Raw genomic sequence first — 16,236 nt, 5'->3', positions numbered from 1 at the left:
ATCCATGGGCCAAACTGTTGTAAGCATCAGTATCAACCCAGAATTTAGCAGTCATTCGATCCCTTGTAGAAAGTACAGGGGCTTTCAAAATGTTGTCACAAAGATGCAGGGAGTTACCTGAGGTAGTAAACTTTTGTTTCTAAGCCATTTGTCATTCTATAACCTCTGAAGCTGGTAGTGCTGGCTCTGTTTTAGCAGCTCACTGATTGTGCTAATTAATTACATAGAAAAGTGACTGAGTGGGTGTTCAGCAGCAAGATTTCACAGCTGATCAAATTCCACTGAGATACAGCTGAAAAAATCAACTACTATTGAATCAATCTCAGCATTTCCCCTCTTTACTGCAGCTTTAAAGGGTGGAGGACATCCTCACACCCATCCTCACATCCCACCCACCTCACCCCAATGGGTACAACAGAAGTTATACCTGCATCTTAAAACCAATTGACACCTATTGATAATTTAAAATCGTTAAATAACCTAACACAAGTAGCTGTGTGTCTTTGGACTGTGGGAAGAAGGCAAGGTACGCCATGCTAGCGCTGCGTCAAACTGTCGAGGATGTACCTCGCCTTTTGTGCTATAGCAGCTGAGAATGGGCTCCAGCCCTCCCATAACCTTAAATTGAGTAAACCCAAGAAGATGGACAGATGTAAATTTATAAAGAAAAGCGTTTGTACTAGAGATGGCACGATACCACTTTTTTATGTCCGATACCGATATCATAAATTTGGATATCTGCCGATACCGATATGAATCCGATATAGTGTTTTTTAATCAACAAAACTGTTTTTTAAATATCTTGCTGCATTTTGTATAAGTTCATACTCAAGTTTAAAACAACAACTACACTAAAGCTATTCTGTTATACCTGTATGCAAAAAAAAATATTTCATATTTCAGCAATACTGATCAATCTAATAAACTTAAACCTACACCATCCTCCCTATTCTGGTATTTTAAAGAGTACTTAGCATAAATATTAAGCAACCTAACTAATAGGGTTCCAACTCCCAGCAACAACAAAAATAAATAAATAAAAAATAGGGAACCACCCCTCACGCTCCACCTCATGATGCTTAATCGCCGTAATCAACCTTAATTTGATGCAGTGTGAAAAAAAATGCACAGAAATCAATTATTTTTCAAGAAATATTAAATAGATTCAACATCTTTCTTCAACAGAATTGCAGACTGCACAGATGGTACCTTCCCAAAGGAAAATGTACTATAGCTTACTAGGGTATATATATTAGACTTAATAGTTACTATATACAGTAATGGACTTCTATTCATTTTGCATCAAATTAAAACTTTGGGTGTCAGATAATTATTTATTAAAAGCTAGACATTTTAAATGAGAATAAGAAAGAAAAGTATGTCTTTGTGCCCCCTTTTCCCTGTTAATGCCCTATCGGCCCCCCTGGCTAAACTTTGCTAGATCCGCCCCTGCACAGTTACCAGCCGTCAGCTACGTAGAAAAAGATCCTGGTGTAGAAAGTAAGATTAAATAAATTCTAACAACAGATTATCAAGCTTAAACGTTCTGCTGTTGTTCAGCCGCTGGTTTCCTCTTTCTGGTGCAAAGTGGGCCAAAAGCAAACCAGAGAGACGGACTCGCGACAGAAAAGCCGATCAGCTGATCGTTAAGCAGTTTCATGATTGAAGTAGCAGCAAGAAGAGGCAGTCGTTTGTTAAGCTTAACGCAGGAATGCTTTACAAACATTCAGAGATGGACTTACACACTTGCTTTACTTCTCTCGGGATAACTTTGTCGGAGATGAAATGCCGGGTTGCTAGCGAAGCTCCACATGCTATCCAGACCACCGACAGGTCCCGCATGCCACAGCCGCTCTATCACGTGATGCATACTGCTCCGAGTGCTAACGTTCTGAGGTGAGTTACGGCGTGTTGCAAGTTTTGTGAGATGCTTTCGTGATATTTAATGGATCGGATTAAATTTTTTATTTTTCTCCGATATCCGATCCAGTAATTTAGGTCAGTATCGGACCGATACCGATACATAATATCGGATCGGTCCATCTCTAGTTTGTACACTCCTAGGATCCAATATCACAATTTTCTGTCAGGTTTCCATTTTACATCACAGCAAATTTTTGGGGAGTGAAGTTCAGACAATTAGCAAAGTGCTGTTAGCAACATTCGTGAAATATGTGTGAAGCTTTTATACCTCCATTTTCCAAATTTTTATTCAACAGATTGTTCCTTACAAGAAGACCATTTTGATAGGGCTGGGCTATATCATACCGTTCACGATAATACAGGTGTAATGTTGGGCAACGATAGGAAAATGAAATATCGCGATAGAATATGGGTAAAACGCGCATGCGCAGTGCCTTTGTTTACATACGCACATGGCGGCGACGCAGAATGAGAAGAGCAAAAGTGGATCGTTGAATGAAACGGATGAACCAGAATTGGTTTGTATAAATGCTGCAACTTCAGTGGTGTGGAACTGGTTTAGCTTTCATCCGTCAGATACACAACAAAGCACTATTTTTGGTAGCGCATGCTAGCGGGCCGTCGTTATTACCGTGTTTTTTGGAAAATACGGCACACTTAAAATCAATCCTTTGATTTTTCTGAAAATCAACAGTGCCCCTTATAATCCCGTGTGCCTTATGTATGAATTCTGGTTGTGTTTACTGACCTCGAAACAATTTTATGTGGTACACGGCGCTCGAAAATCTGTTAAATGTTTCAGTGCGACTTTGCTAAGCTACGAAGCCGCACCGCCAGTGTTTTGTCTCGTGTCAATTATATCATCAGTTATATCGTTATCGCAAATTGTCAAATATATATCGTGATAAATATTTTTGGTCATATCGCCCTGCTCTACATTTTGATATTTTTGGTAGGATTTTTCTTGACAGACTACTGAAGAACACCACAGCTTTCAGTTCTAAATTTAAATTAATCACACACACAAGTCATAACGGAAACTTGAAGATATCCAGGCTTTTGAGAGGACCTACACTTTAAATGGCCACTACTGAACATACTACATTTTGTTCACTGCATAAACAAGAATCTTAACATTTACCAGTGTTTTTTCTTTAATTAAACCTCTTAATTAATTAAACTTCCTAAAATTAGCAAAGTTTTAATCTCAGTCATTAAATACTACATCAAATACAATAAGACTGCTATGAGAAAACATTCATTGGGGAAAAACAAGCCGAATAAACCCTCGTGATTTTGACAAGAGGCAGTTTAGTACAGATCTGGCTGACCATAGAATTTCTTCAACTTGAACATGAAGCCAACATTTAGATCGGCATGTACTGATGTGACACTGAGCACTTAAAATGAGGAGGCACGAATCTCTGCTACCAACTCCACAGAGGATTAAATTGACCAAGTATGCGTGACAAGCTGCAGAGTAAAGAACTCCAGAGTGCACACACTGACATGCACAACCTGTCCTTGAAAACTAAAAGCACACAAGTAACGGTTCAAAATATCACAGCTGAAAACATAGATGAGACTAGTCTACCCACACACCAGAAGTACAAAGGATAAGGCTATAAAAGAAAATGCTGGAGAAAAGGAAAAGGTTAGTCTACTTGTACCTGGATGAGAAAATGTAGATGTTTTATTCAACTATTTTTATTTATTGGTTAGGTATTAGATGACCTGGAAAAAAATAAAAATCAAGTAATTTGTTTTCTTATGTGGGAATACTGTACGCTGCATCTCAGCTTGGGTGTTTGACATCCCTCTCACTCGCAGCAGTAATCCTCACGTCTCAGTTCACCTCACCAATGCCAACCTAGCAACTTTCTCCCTTATAATCAACAGCATACATCTATATTTAAAAAATAAATAAATAAATAAAACATGCAGCGACTTCTAAGTCCCAGCTCTCCCTCCAGAGACACACCTCTGTGTGTTTTGGGTTAGGTGAAGCAGCTGTTTGCACATGCGCAGCATTATTCATGTGGTTTGTTACTCAGAGGCTGTATGGTCCTTGACAAAAAGAATATAGCCAAAAACATCACCTACCAAATTAAGCACATACATGCATTTTACTACTTGGACATATTGCCCCTGGTCTACTTATTTCCTTGAAATCCAATCAATTTTGCTGATAAATTAACACTGTCACCTCACAGCCCAACATGATCACTCCAGCCTCTTGTCCTGCTCCGTAGTCCACATCTCAAAAAACTGCAGTGCTGCATTATGTCTTTGCTGTGTGTGTTCTTACTGGCAAACCAGCTTTCAATGCAGTTTAACTTAAGGATAAGGAGGGGAAGCATCTTTATAGGTGAACTTTTATTACTTCTGTAATGATTGTCCTAAGGTTGAGAAAAGGGTATTTATGCAGCATTTTCCCCATGCCAGCCAGAGCATGTCACAGTAATACTGAAATGTGACGCAACTGAGTTATAATTGGCAGTGTGCCTCCAAGATTACAAGCGCACAATTTCTCACCAACACTTTTGGAAAAAGTCAATAATCCTGCAATCTCAGAAGAAAACGTTATTTGAAAAATGCAGAATTTGGCTGAAATAAAATTCAGTTGGGTTCATATTGCTCAAGAGACTGCAACACATGTTCATCAGTATTGACTTATTCAGAAATCCTAACCAGAGGCATTTTTATATTTCATGCTCTGTGCTGCTTGGGAGCTAGAGTACAAACATCAATATGTCGATGCTTATGATTCTTTATATTTGCCAGTCTGTTATTACTATCTTTAGGTATGAAATTAGAAAAAAAAAAGATAGCTGACGTGCAGCCGTACAATAAAAGCAGTACAATAAAACATTTATACAAGGTACAGATTACCATTTGACTCTTTAATTTAGTTTGACAATTTTATAATTGTTGAACGAGTGGAATTAGTCTAACCTCCTGTAACAAAATATACAGTACTATAATAGGACTATCTGCCATTATATTTTAAAGTGTGCAAGTCATTATTAAGGAAAAACTGTTCCTGTGCTCCAAGAATAATCCACCATGATACTTGTAAATTAAAGAAAAACCACACACATACTAGTGAGACTGCTGAAATCCAAGTCGGTACTTAAAACCACTAAGAGTAAAAAAACAAAACACTTTAATTAAACAAAAAAATCCTTCATGAATCCAGTTCACCAATATCCAAATCACACGTCTAACAAAACCAGGCATATTTCCACCACCAGAAACAGGCCTGCAGACAATACAGTTAAATTACATAAAGCACTCAACACACACAAAAACCCCACCTACTGTATCCAGGCCTGACAAAGCAGTAACAGGGTTCAAGGACAATGCATTGCTGATCTCCAGTAATGAACTGCACATACTGGGGAGGGCCACCCTGTGGCCAACACACAGTAAGTGCAAAAGCCACAGAGCCTTAGCCTGTCTCAGCAGCAAGGGGGGTTGTAATGGGGGGGCGTTAGGCAACGAAGTCATGGAAGGGGGATGGGACGGACATTTAAGGAGGACAAAGAGGGCAAAATTGCTTTTCTCCTCAAAGCTACACGCTGTATACTAACCCAGTTCTGACAGCAGCACACATCGCCGTGCAGAGCACAGTGATATGTGGCCTTTGGAAGTTCACTCACTGTCCTGCATTTTAGTCACTCTGTCAGCAGCCTTTATTTAGAAAGGCAGACGTGGGGGCTCAATAATACATAAAGACAACCGCTCTTATCTCTTGTCCTCAGGAAGGCTGCTGAAGCTGTGGACGTTGCACGAACAGAGAGGAAGGGGAAAAATGCCTAAAAGCAGCAGCTATCTTTTACATACCTATGATTAGATCTGCCGTGACACTTCATCTGAATTAATATCCCCTGAGCGGTGTTCAACACCACTGATATCAGAAAAATTAAGTGCAATCACTGTGCAGCGAACAGTGTTCTTACAGCCAGTACAACTAAGAACAAAATAAAACGCAGCATGATTGGGGAGAAGCATTTCTGTTAGAGAAATTATGAATTCCCCCCCACAGCGTTTCATTATTTTGTAGTACTGCATTTATTCGGATGCCCAGACAAAAAGCAGCATAGACAACTGATTTTTCATCTGTTAATCGCATATAAGGTTTAATAATCACTAAGGACCTCCTTTTTATAAAATAAAATAAAAAATTTTAAAAAGGAAAACAAAAAAAACAAAAAACAAACTGAAAGCTTCAAGATGTCACTTTCCTTTTGACTATTCCCCTAGCCACAGATGTCCTGCATTTCTGGTAAATTACCCGGTCAGGCTCTTAGCTGCTGACTCCATGATATGTAATCTTTTCGTGACCTCACAGCTGAAGGTTACTCACCACGATGCCTGTGGCTTCGACAGATTCACTCAATCAATATTCAAGGCCGTACAAAGTAGAGTGAAAACGCATTTGCCGCAATTCCAAGTCTTAACAGGTCAAGCTTACAAAGACAAAATTACCAGGCTCTTTACTTTGACCGGCGTATCACCCAAAAATAATCCAAGGTTTACTAGCAATGAGATCAGGCAATAATTTAATCACTCTGAAAATACATAGGACTCCTTACAGCTAGCAATTTGCCTGTGTAAAAAAAAATATACTTATATTATTATAAGTCACTTAGATACGGAAAAAAATCCCAAAAACAATGGGTGACGGGGGTTACGTTTTTAGGCTTTGTGTGTTTATAGGCAAAGGCCACTGTTAAAACCAACTGAACTTAAATTCCTGTTAGTAAAGCATTTCTACAGTGAAGTGAAGCCATCTCACCGGGAACAAGTGAACGCAACCCAGTGATGTTAGGTTAATTTGTGACACCTGTGGCGGTGCTGAAACCCAGCTCATCCAATTAAAGACCGTGACTACTTACAGATTACGCTACGAAAGAAAGCGGTTAGAGGTGGAGCGTTTAATCCGGGTGAAACTTCCATTTTCTGCTAATTGTGGTTTAGCCGAGCGGGTTTAGCTAACACAACCTCTGCCAGTGATGGAGGGGCTTTAGAGCGTCTTTTTTTTTTTGGTCACACAATTTTATTTTGTAGACCAAACTAATTAGGTTACCCCACTAACTTAAGAAGCTTTAAGGTTAGGTTACAAGAGGCAAAGTTTACTCAAGTCAAAACTACTTCTAATGGCGCTCAGCTAGCATGTCTGGCCTAGCTAACAGCTCTGACCCCTTTTTACAGTTAGTATTTCTTTGTTTTTAAGCACGCTAACACTTTGACTTGTCTTACCTTGATGTGTTGAATCGGCGTCGCGGGAATTTATTGCGGTACAACCTGCAGACATCAAACTTGGTCACAGTCTTTGCGCAGCAGAATAAAGAGCGGTGGCGGGAACCCAGCCACCCTAAATAAACTAATCAGACTTTTGGCCAATCAGCGCAGACCCACCCTCTCTATACCGGAAATAGACGATTAATTGATTTGCTGCAGGTGTAGGCTGCTGCTTTAAACAGCGCTCAGCACAGAGGAGAATTACAACTAAGAAATAGCGACAGCTCCAAAATAAAATAAAACCAAATAAACAAAAACAACATTGTGCCACTAGGGTTCTTTGTAGGGTAATCAGCTAATTTTAACAGATAGCCTTTTCCAGCGATGACGTGAACATAAACATTTTATATATATTTTAAGTTTTCAGCATCTCCATTGTTATCCATGCAGAGCAAACATATGGGCATGGAATTTATATATAGGTGGCCTATATTTAAAGACAAAAAAGGGCAAAAGACAGGAATGCTGACAAAGGTTAGGATCGCTTTGGGTTTTTGTGTTTGTTTTTTCTAAAAAATTGGGACGAGTAGCTAAGCTCCTGTATTCTTCACAAATAAGCGCTGCATGGAAATTCAAAAATAGCATAGGAATATGCATGTGATAGCAGAACTTCATCCGGCAACTCTAAGTAGCACAACACCCGGCTGCACTTAACCTATATAGCATTGGTCTTTTTGCAGTTACGCTGCATCTTAAACCTTACAGACCATCTTACGATTAAATTAGAAAGACAGAAAAAAAATAAAGCCACCACTCATTAATTTTAAATCTCATTTGTATTTGGACCCGCTTTTTTCTCTTTTATAATTTAGAGCTTAAATAAAATCGCAAGTTTTTATATTAATGAAAGAGCTCAAGTCTAAGATCAAACAGCTTAAATTTTGTTAGTTTGTTTACTGGCTCCATCATGTATCCAGTAATATTAATTTCTATATGTAACATCAGTCTAATACACCCCACATTTCTACCTTTGGATACAGTGTAACGACTACTATGCGGATCCCACGTTTCAGCTCTCTACAAGGCCTGTATTTCTGCACACTAGAGCAATAGTGCGTCCATGCATGTCGAGGGGTGGGGGGAGGAGAGAAAAAAAAATTGAGCACATGTGCGGAGAAAGCCTGTTGTAAGTCTCTCCTATATGCCAAGCCACCGCGATTCAAGAGTTGAAAATCAGCCCTGAGTGGGGAAACATGAATGCATCACGGCGACTTTCCCCATCGCGTCTGCATGCAATAAGACAGCCTGAGACTACAGTGAATGCATGATCTGCTCTACACACTGTCCTCAGCGAACAGAAACAGGCTTAGTAATAATAATAAAAAGAAGAAGAAATCGATTTCACATGTTTCAGGTGAATGAGCAAATGTGTAAAAAATATCTTACCGTTTCTACAAATGAAAGTTAGGGACGTCCTTAGGCAAACAATCTCTGAATGAAAACACCTGGCCAATAGCGTGTAAAATGACGAATTCCGCTCTCTTTAGTTCAAACTTGGGAACATAAAAAGCCAACACAAACAAGATAAAATGAGGGAAATGAAATATTTATTAAATCAAAACACAGAAATGAGTTCCTTTCAGCAAATGCATGAAACAAAAGGGAAAAAAAGATAACAGAAGAAAGAAAAGGAATCAAATAATTAAAAAAGCCGGCTTCTGCCTGTCTCGCTCTTTACAGGTGCGCCACACAAATACGCGACATCACTGAGTGGAAGCCAATGCACGGAGGAGGTTCTCTTTAAAAGGAAGATAGTCCTGCCGGCAAATATATAGGGCCGTATCACAGCATGCCTATACCTCTCCGCACTCCCCGTTTCATCCATTCAACCTACACATGAACATGCATTGGACGCGGAAGTATACCCGGAGAAGCTCCATCCACCGCTTATGCGTGCACAAGCCCTCCAATGCTATTGGCTCCGAGGCGTTCCTCACTGAGCTCGAGCGTCTCTTCCCAGATCACAAGACGCCATTCGTCCTCGCCCCAGTCACTCAAAGCGACCGAGCATTTTTCCTAAATATGGCATTTGAAGTCAAACATCGCCTTTTTGCCGTGGTATGGGTCTGTGGAGCGGGCGGGAATAACACCACGACTCGAGAGTAGCATAGTCCGCTCTTTTGCCCCCCCTTAACAAAAAAAAAAAAAAAAAGGAAGAACAAAAAGCAAAGAAAGAAACCTGAGAAATTTGTTTAACAGCAGATCACCACACTGTCACCATCATCTAAGAATCAGCGACCTTACTGAAGTCATGTAAGAGACGTGTGCTGCTTTCACGTGTTGCAAACGGCTCGTTTTTTTTCCTCTCTCTTTTCTTTATTCCACTCCAGCCCTCGCAGACACAATAAAACTACTCCGAAACGCCTTTCCCCTCCACTCTCTAGCAGGCCAGCCGCACTCGTTCTCACCCTGCTACTGTCTGCGCCATTTCCCTGTTTGCACTGGTGCTGAAAGCGAATCCCCGCGTTCATCAGCAGGTTTCAGCACCGCGGACAGCGCACTGCTCTAACACAGTGACTGTAAAGGCAGCCTATATGCCGTCTGACTCGGAGCCCTCCAGTCAACGGTCAGCCCTCAACCCTCGACCTACAGGTTAGAAACAGATGTGGGCGTTAATTGGGGCTCCCCCGGCACTTTTTCATGTTTTATTTTATTTTATTTTAAAGACATACTGATATTACCGTAATTTTTACCTTACTGGATGTGCACTAGTGAAGCACACTCTACAGCAGGAGTTATCTCATACCTTCTTTGTCGACTTTCAGAGGGTGGAGCAACAGTTAGGCTAACGTAAATGCAATCAGAGGGGAGATCGGTTCTTTTAGGCGGTCAGACAGTTTCAAACAGGCACAGTATATAATGTAACTCCTAGCAAAACACAAGAGGACCTGACACACAGATGTACATGCATACCAGGGCATTTTGCTTTATGTGTATGTCCAGTAGATGCCAGATAATAAATGGAGCTTAGTGTAGTCTCTTAATAGGATGTAAAAAACTCAAACACATGTTAGTGTTAGTCATGTGTGTGTCATCAGCTGTGACAACAGACATTTTATCATAATTGATGGTACCTACATCACTGTCCTCACCTCAAAAACAAATAAAGAGGGATACACAAACTCCTATGAAAAAAAAAGGCAGCCTTCAGAATATAGCATCTCTCCAAATTTGTATTATTTGTTGTTAGACACAGGAAATAACATGAGAACTTTGCATCAACCACTCCAGCCCCAGTTGTGACTGAGGACCCACTGTAACAAACTGGATTCACTTCTAATGTCTTCAAATCTATAAAAATAAAAAAAATAAACAAGCAAGCCTTCAACCACACAAGTGCTTTTACATTTTCTTTAAAAAAAAAAAAAAAAAGTCATGAGGCTTAGTGAACATTTTCCAGCATCTTCATTTTTGGCATCATACTAGGGAATCAACCACATAAAAAGGATTTCACGAATTAAAAATTGAAGTCGGGTCGCTCAAATTTCAGCATGTTGCTGCTTCTATGTGTCGAATGTATGATCTGTTCTCAGGGTGAATTCACAAATTGGGAAACATGTGTAGCCCAAAAAAAACAAAACATGGCTGGACTGTAAAGAAAAAAAAAAATGGATGAGTGACCCGAGTGATGCCGATGATAGAAAATCTCAGAGTGTCAGTGAGAAGAGCAAATGAATTTGCCTTTTGGCGTACAGCTCCAGGAAGAAATCCTCACAGCTGGAAAATAGATTGGGAGATATCCGCCGGTGGTCTGACAGCTTCAGTGACGGCTCTGAACTGAAAGAAAGGAAACAAATAAATATTTTAGAGAGCAGATTACTCCATATTAGAAACAGCTGTAAGCAGTCAGGATGTGAATGACGTCCGCCGGTGCGCGCCAGGCTTCATTTCCTGCAAGCACAGAACAATGTCAGTTTTCCTTTATGTGGACCTACAACAACAAAGCACCTTTAATGATGCTTAAACAAGCACTGGGCTACTGAACATACATTTTTTTTGTTTTGGAAAACAACATTTCCTGGGATGTAACGTTGGCGTGCAGCACTGGAAATCGCTTAGTTTGATGTAGCTCCAGTTTTCTGGCTGAGGCTACTTATAATTAGCATAACTTCAATGTCATCAGTGTGTAAATCCTGGAAACAACATTTGAAAGACTTGTTTTGATGCCCCCCCTCCAATATTTTAAGCTTCTTTTTTTTTTTAAAAAAAAGACCCCTTCCAAATCGATCCTCTCAACAATGTTTCCAGGCTTTACATCTTGATGACAGCAGACTGTAGTTTCTGGCTTTTTTGGGGAGGGGGACGTTATTCATGCCTTCAAATATCAATTAGCTCATTAGCATTTAGATAGCACAACGAATTCGTTGGCCCTGTTTTTAATGGTGATTTGTAAAGGTGTGTCCCAAAAGAATGTCAGGAAGACTTTCTCCACTAGGTAGATTATATTTTAAAGATCAGACACAAGAAAGGGTCAATATATCAGGATAAATCAGGCTGGAGGCATAAGGCTGTCAGCATCTTAGTGCTAGTAACAGAATTGGACAGTAAGAACATGAAGGCAGCAAATAACCACCTAATAAGAGGGGGTGCTTAGGACCCCACCCCCACACACAAGCACACACACACACTCTCTCCTGTCGTTTGAACAAACTAAATAAATCAGCTCTTTCACTTCAGGTACAGCCAAGCTTACTCTCAAATCCATCAAGTTAAATATCCCATTACTGCAGTCCACCGGTTGCTGGTTTTGGCTGAGGGGCTGAACAAATAAATACTTGCTGAACTTAAACATTACCTGCTTCCCATGTGGCAGTCGAGGCAACAATTATTAGCAAATCTTACCAGACTCCTGTAGCTTTGGTCCAGCACTGTCCTCCTGCTTCTGGTCAGCTACACCTTACCCAGAGAGCAGGAAGACAAACCCAGCACAATGTATTCTTTCACACATTTGGCTTTTTTAAGGACTGCATGAAAGATGCTAAAAACCTGCACCTGTAGCTTTAGGGTAAAAGCACCAATGAATCATTTGAACTTAGCACACAAGAAAGCAAAGTATTTTGACAGGCTAACAACTTCTTCTTCTTCTTCTTCTTTTCCTGTGGCACATTCAGATTACTACTACTCATCCACACCTCTTACCCCTGGTTTGCATTATATTTTTTACAGACTGTTTTAAGAGTTTCGTGCTGTCTACCATTGCTTGTCTAAATTGGACTTCCTGTTCTGATATTACAGAGAAACCTGTGGCTGTGGCAAACAATTTGCTGACTGTGCAGAGGGCGTGGCCTTAAAGGGACACTGATGGAAAAAAAAAATCAAAACCTCCAAATGCTCCATTTATCATCATGTTAATTCTTAACCTCAACAACTTAAAGTAATATAAAGATATAAAAATATCCAAGCAAAAATAAACTGCATGCAAAGTCCCCTGCCTGACACAAGTGTTACAGTGAAGGATAATCAATATCAAGAGATTATGAACCCAATATTCATGCAGCCATGATTACGCCAGGTATTATAGTATTTAATGACCTTTGGCTGAAAACTAGCAAATATGGTTTCTCGGGGGACTCTTTATTGTAAAACAATATAGCTTTAATTGAGAGAAAGTGCAAACGGAGCCATCTATATTTAAGGGCCCCAAAAAAGGAGCAGCTGTGTAATATCTGCACCCCTCAGAGGGAAGGCGGGTCAATGCGGGGTCCATTAACCTAATCCATCTCTGAAATGTGGAGCAATAAGGTCCCACATCAACTGGACAGTAAAGAAGGAAACCTCTGGGTCGCTAATTGAGGCGCTGACTCCTTACAGCAGGGGGCGCCCCTTTCTGTTGCAAAGCGTCACTGTGGGCTGTAGCTAGTCATTGAAATTCATTCATTAAGGAGTGCATTCAGCCCAGTGTGCTGCATCTGCTACACCTGCAGCACCCAAACAGGGGTTGTTTTAAACTTCAGATGAGTTTGTGAAGAGAGATCAGTTTGAATTTTCAGTTCTTATTGATTGTCTGTATTGTACGTCTCACAGTGTGACCTGTGGTGCATGTGTATTTCAAGGGCCTATACTGTGATAGGTATAATAAATGAATGTGGGCTATAAATGTTGTCATTGGCTAAAATTTTACCGGTTCTGGACTTTTGTGATTTTTTTTACATGAACCTTATGCTTTATATCACTTCCTGTTTGCCACGCTGTCAAACTCAGTGCTGACATCATTCCTCTAGTCCAATCACCCTCTTGCCCACCTTCTTTGAGCCAATCAGCCTCCACTCTGCGTATGTTAAATTTCAGTGCTCTTACGTCATTCTCCTTTCCAGACTGTGATTTCTTAAGCTCCAGCCAAGCCTCCATCTTCATCTTCACCACCACCACCAACCACCAGCATCTAGACTTCTGGGTGTCCTGTCCTAATGCCTAGTGCTGGATTCTGCTCTGCTATGATGGGTCATCTGAGTCTAATTGCCAAATAACTGAATTTTGAATTCTATCAATGAATCATGTTTAATTCTTCCAAAGAATCTCTCCTTATTAAACTGTAGTACAGCGCTTGTGAAATGTAGTATTTTCCCCCAGCCTCATGTAATTTACCACCCTCTGTCAGATACTTAATAATACCAAACCCCCATTCAATGGTTAAGGGGATAAAAAGTGCACGATTGTTATTTATATTTGAAACTTACTCAGCTCAAATATTCCCACTTCAGCCTCCTTCCCATTTGAATCCACTGACTAATCCACTGGTCCACCTCCAAAGGTGAGGGATCTTGACATCCCAGCACACTTACTGGCAACCTGCAAGGATGAGCATTTTTTTCACAGACAGGCATTTTTGTCTCTCCAATAGATCCTTCCAAAAGCACTAAGATGTCAATAGTGGTTCCTTTGAGACATTAACGGTCCCTTTGCTGGAGCTGCTTCTGTGACAATGGTCCCAGTGTTGCATGGAGGTGATTATTAATGCTCCCTGCTGGGAGTGGACAAAAAGGTGTCGAGACGAGCTTCCTGAAAGGCTGTAAAGGAGGGTAATAAGCAAAACTGCCATAAAAGATTTCTTTGAATGCGACTTTTCTTCCTTGAGCTCAGAGATTGCTATGATCAGAAAGAAGTGCAGATGCCAAGCGCTAAATGAACTGGAATGTCAGGAATATTATTGCAGAGGATTCCTTTGGGAGCGAAACCACAGCTTAATTATTTCTTTGAATATGTTAGAGGAGTTCTTTAGTGCATAAAGAAGCTTTAAATTCTGCACCATGCTCGGTATTACAAACAACAAAGATTCCCTATATGTGATTTCCAGCTTTTAGAGAGAATTCACAAAGGTCAAGTTAAAAAGACAGGTTTTCAGATACATAATACAAGTTTTTTTTTATGAAAAGCTTTAAAGTAGATTCTAGATAAATGGAGTAATGCATCTCCAAAAATAGTATCACTAACAAGAGGACTTCAGAGCTCAGATGCACGCACAACCACAGAATAATACAGCAATACAATTTGTGAATGAAGAAATGTGGTGTGAAACCAAACCTGCAGATAAAAGAAGAATGAAACATATACACAGGTAACAGACAAGAGCTCTGATATCATATCAGGAATACTAGCACTTTTCTACTCTACCTCAGCACTCACTCATGCCACATTCACACAAGCACTTTTTTCTACAACACTGCTTCAAATATTTACAACCCCAAGTTGCTCTGTGATGAAGTCACTGGAGAGCAACTTGGGGTTTAGTATTTTGCCCAAGGATACTTAGACTTGCATCCTGGATACTGGAGCAGCTAAGGGTCGAATGACCAACCTTCTGATTAGCGAAAGGCTATTAGTTGATCTATAACCTGAGCTACAGCCACCCCAAGAGGGAAGAGACTGTCATGCAAAGGACTACGAGCGCTGAGGACTCTAATAACTCTGTGGAGCATTGTGCCACCTATAGGTTTAATACAGTTTAGATGGGAAAAGATCACAAAATAGGTGGAAACCTCAAGCTGAAACATGGTTTGGACTTTCCAGACGTCAAACCAACTGCAGCTGCAAGCTTTTTAATAACCTTTAAAACTGGCAGCAACTGTGTTACCTCCATCACGTGGATAAAACAAAACTGATAGAAACCGTTAACAACTTTTGGTGACCATGAAAGGGGGTTACATTGTTTAGCCAGCTTGGGTAAAGTGCACTTTTTTTCTGAGCAGAAAAACCCAAGATTTATGCTTTGGTGTAAGCCGCTTGTTTACGATGGTTTGGTGCATTGCTTTGAAGATCTTCAAACAAGCTTTTGAATCTATTTAAATACCTTCAAGTGGGAGCAACCTTTCCAAAAAAGAAAAAAACTATCTGTGTCAAGAGAGGTCAAGCTTCAACAAGCTGCCTTGGATCATCAAGGTACATACAGCATATCTTGATAAACAAAATATAAATATATTTAACAAAAGCAACACTGAGAATGGTGTATGTAATGGAAAAGCTTCAGTAGACACATTTAGGCATTGTCTTCTTTGATATAGCCTTGATCATCCGTGGCTACAGAAATGTCTCATTTAATGTAACCTGATATTTTTATGTTAGAAGTGACAGCAGATGGAAAAAAAGAAATACAGCATTTTTACATCCTCAAGATCACTTAATGTCACTCCCTTATGTGATGCTAATATCTTTCTGTCATGTAACCTGCTTTATACCAGATGAAAAAAGATACAAATAAATAAAAGCCCTGGGGGCTCTGAGATCACTCCCACTTCTTGTGTATTTCCCCGTGGTATTGAGCTTGATGCTTGTGCATGATGTCACTGATTGTAGACCATCTAATGTGGGGCCTGCTGGGAAGCTGGTGCTCCCACTGTGACTGTTAGGGATGTGTAATGTAAGAATGGGTGATGTCATTGTGAGAGCACAGGGAGCAGAGTGGTAGAGTGACATAGTGGTGCATGAAGCAGCAAGATAAACAGACATGGGATATGGCGGAAAAACAGATGTATTGAATATGCATTATTTGATGCATCTTATTGTGTTACT

General features: G+C 40.2%; 1 protein-coding gene across 3 annotated transcripts in view; it reads right to left on the bottom strand.

Annotated features, from left to right (window-relative positions):
• The window catches only part of elavl2 (ELAV like neuron-specific RNA binding protein 2), a 31,453-nt gene extending 24,101 nt beyond the window's left edge, over positions 1–7,352 (bottom strand). For 2 of the 3 annotated variants that reach the window (XM_082528164.1, XM_082528165.1), the window contains exon 1: positions 7,189–7,352. The gene's annotated coding sequence lies outside the window, so the exon portion shown is untranslated. The remainder of the gene's footprint in view (positions 1–7,188) is intronic. The other variant, XM_082528163.1, reaches the window with a different exon arrangement.
• Positions 7,353–16,236: the final 8,884 nt, after the last annotated feature.

This window comes from Aulonocara stuartgranti, assembly GCF_965226115.1.
Source record: "Aulonocara stuartgranti genome assembly, chromosome: 3".
NCBI lineage: Eukaryota > Metazoa > Chordata > Actinopteri > Cichliformes > Cichlidae > Aulonocara > Aulonocara stuartgranti.
This window is presented reverse-complemented; position numbering and strand designations above follow the sequence as displayed.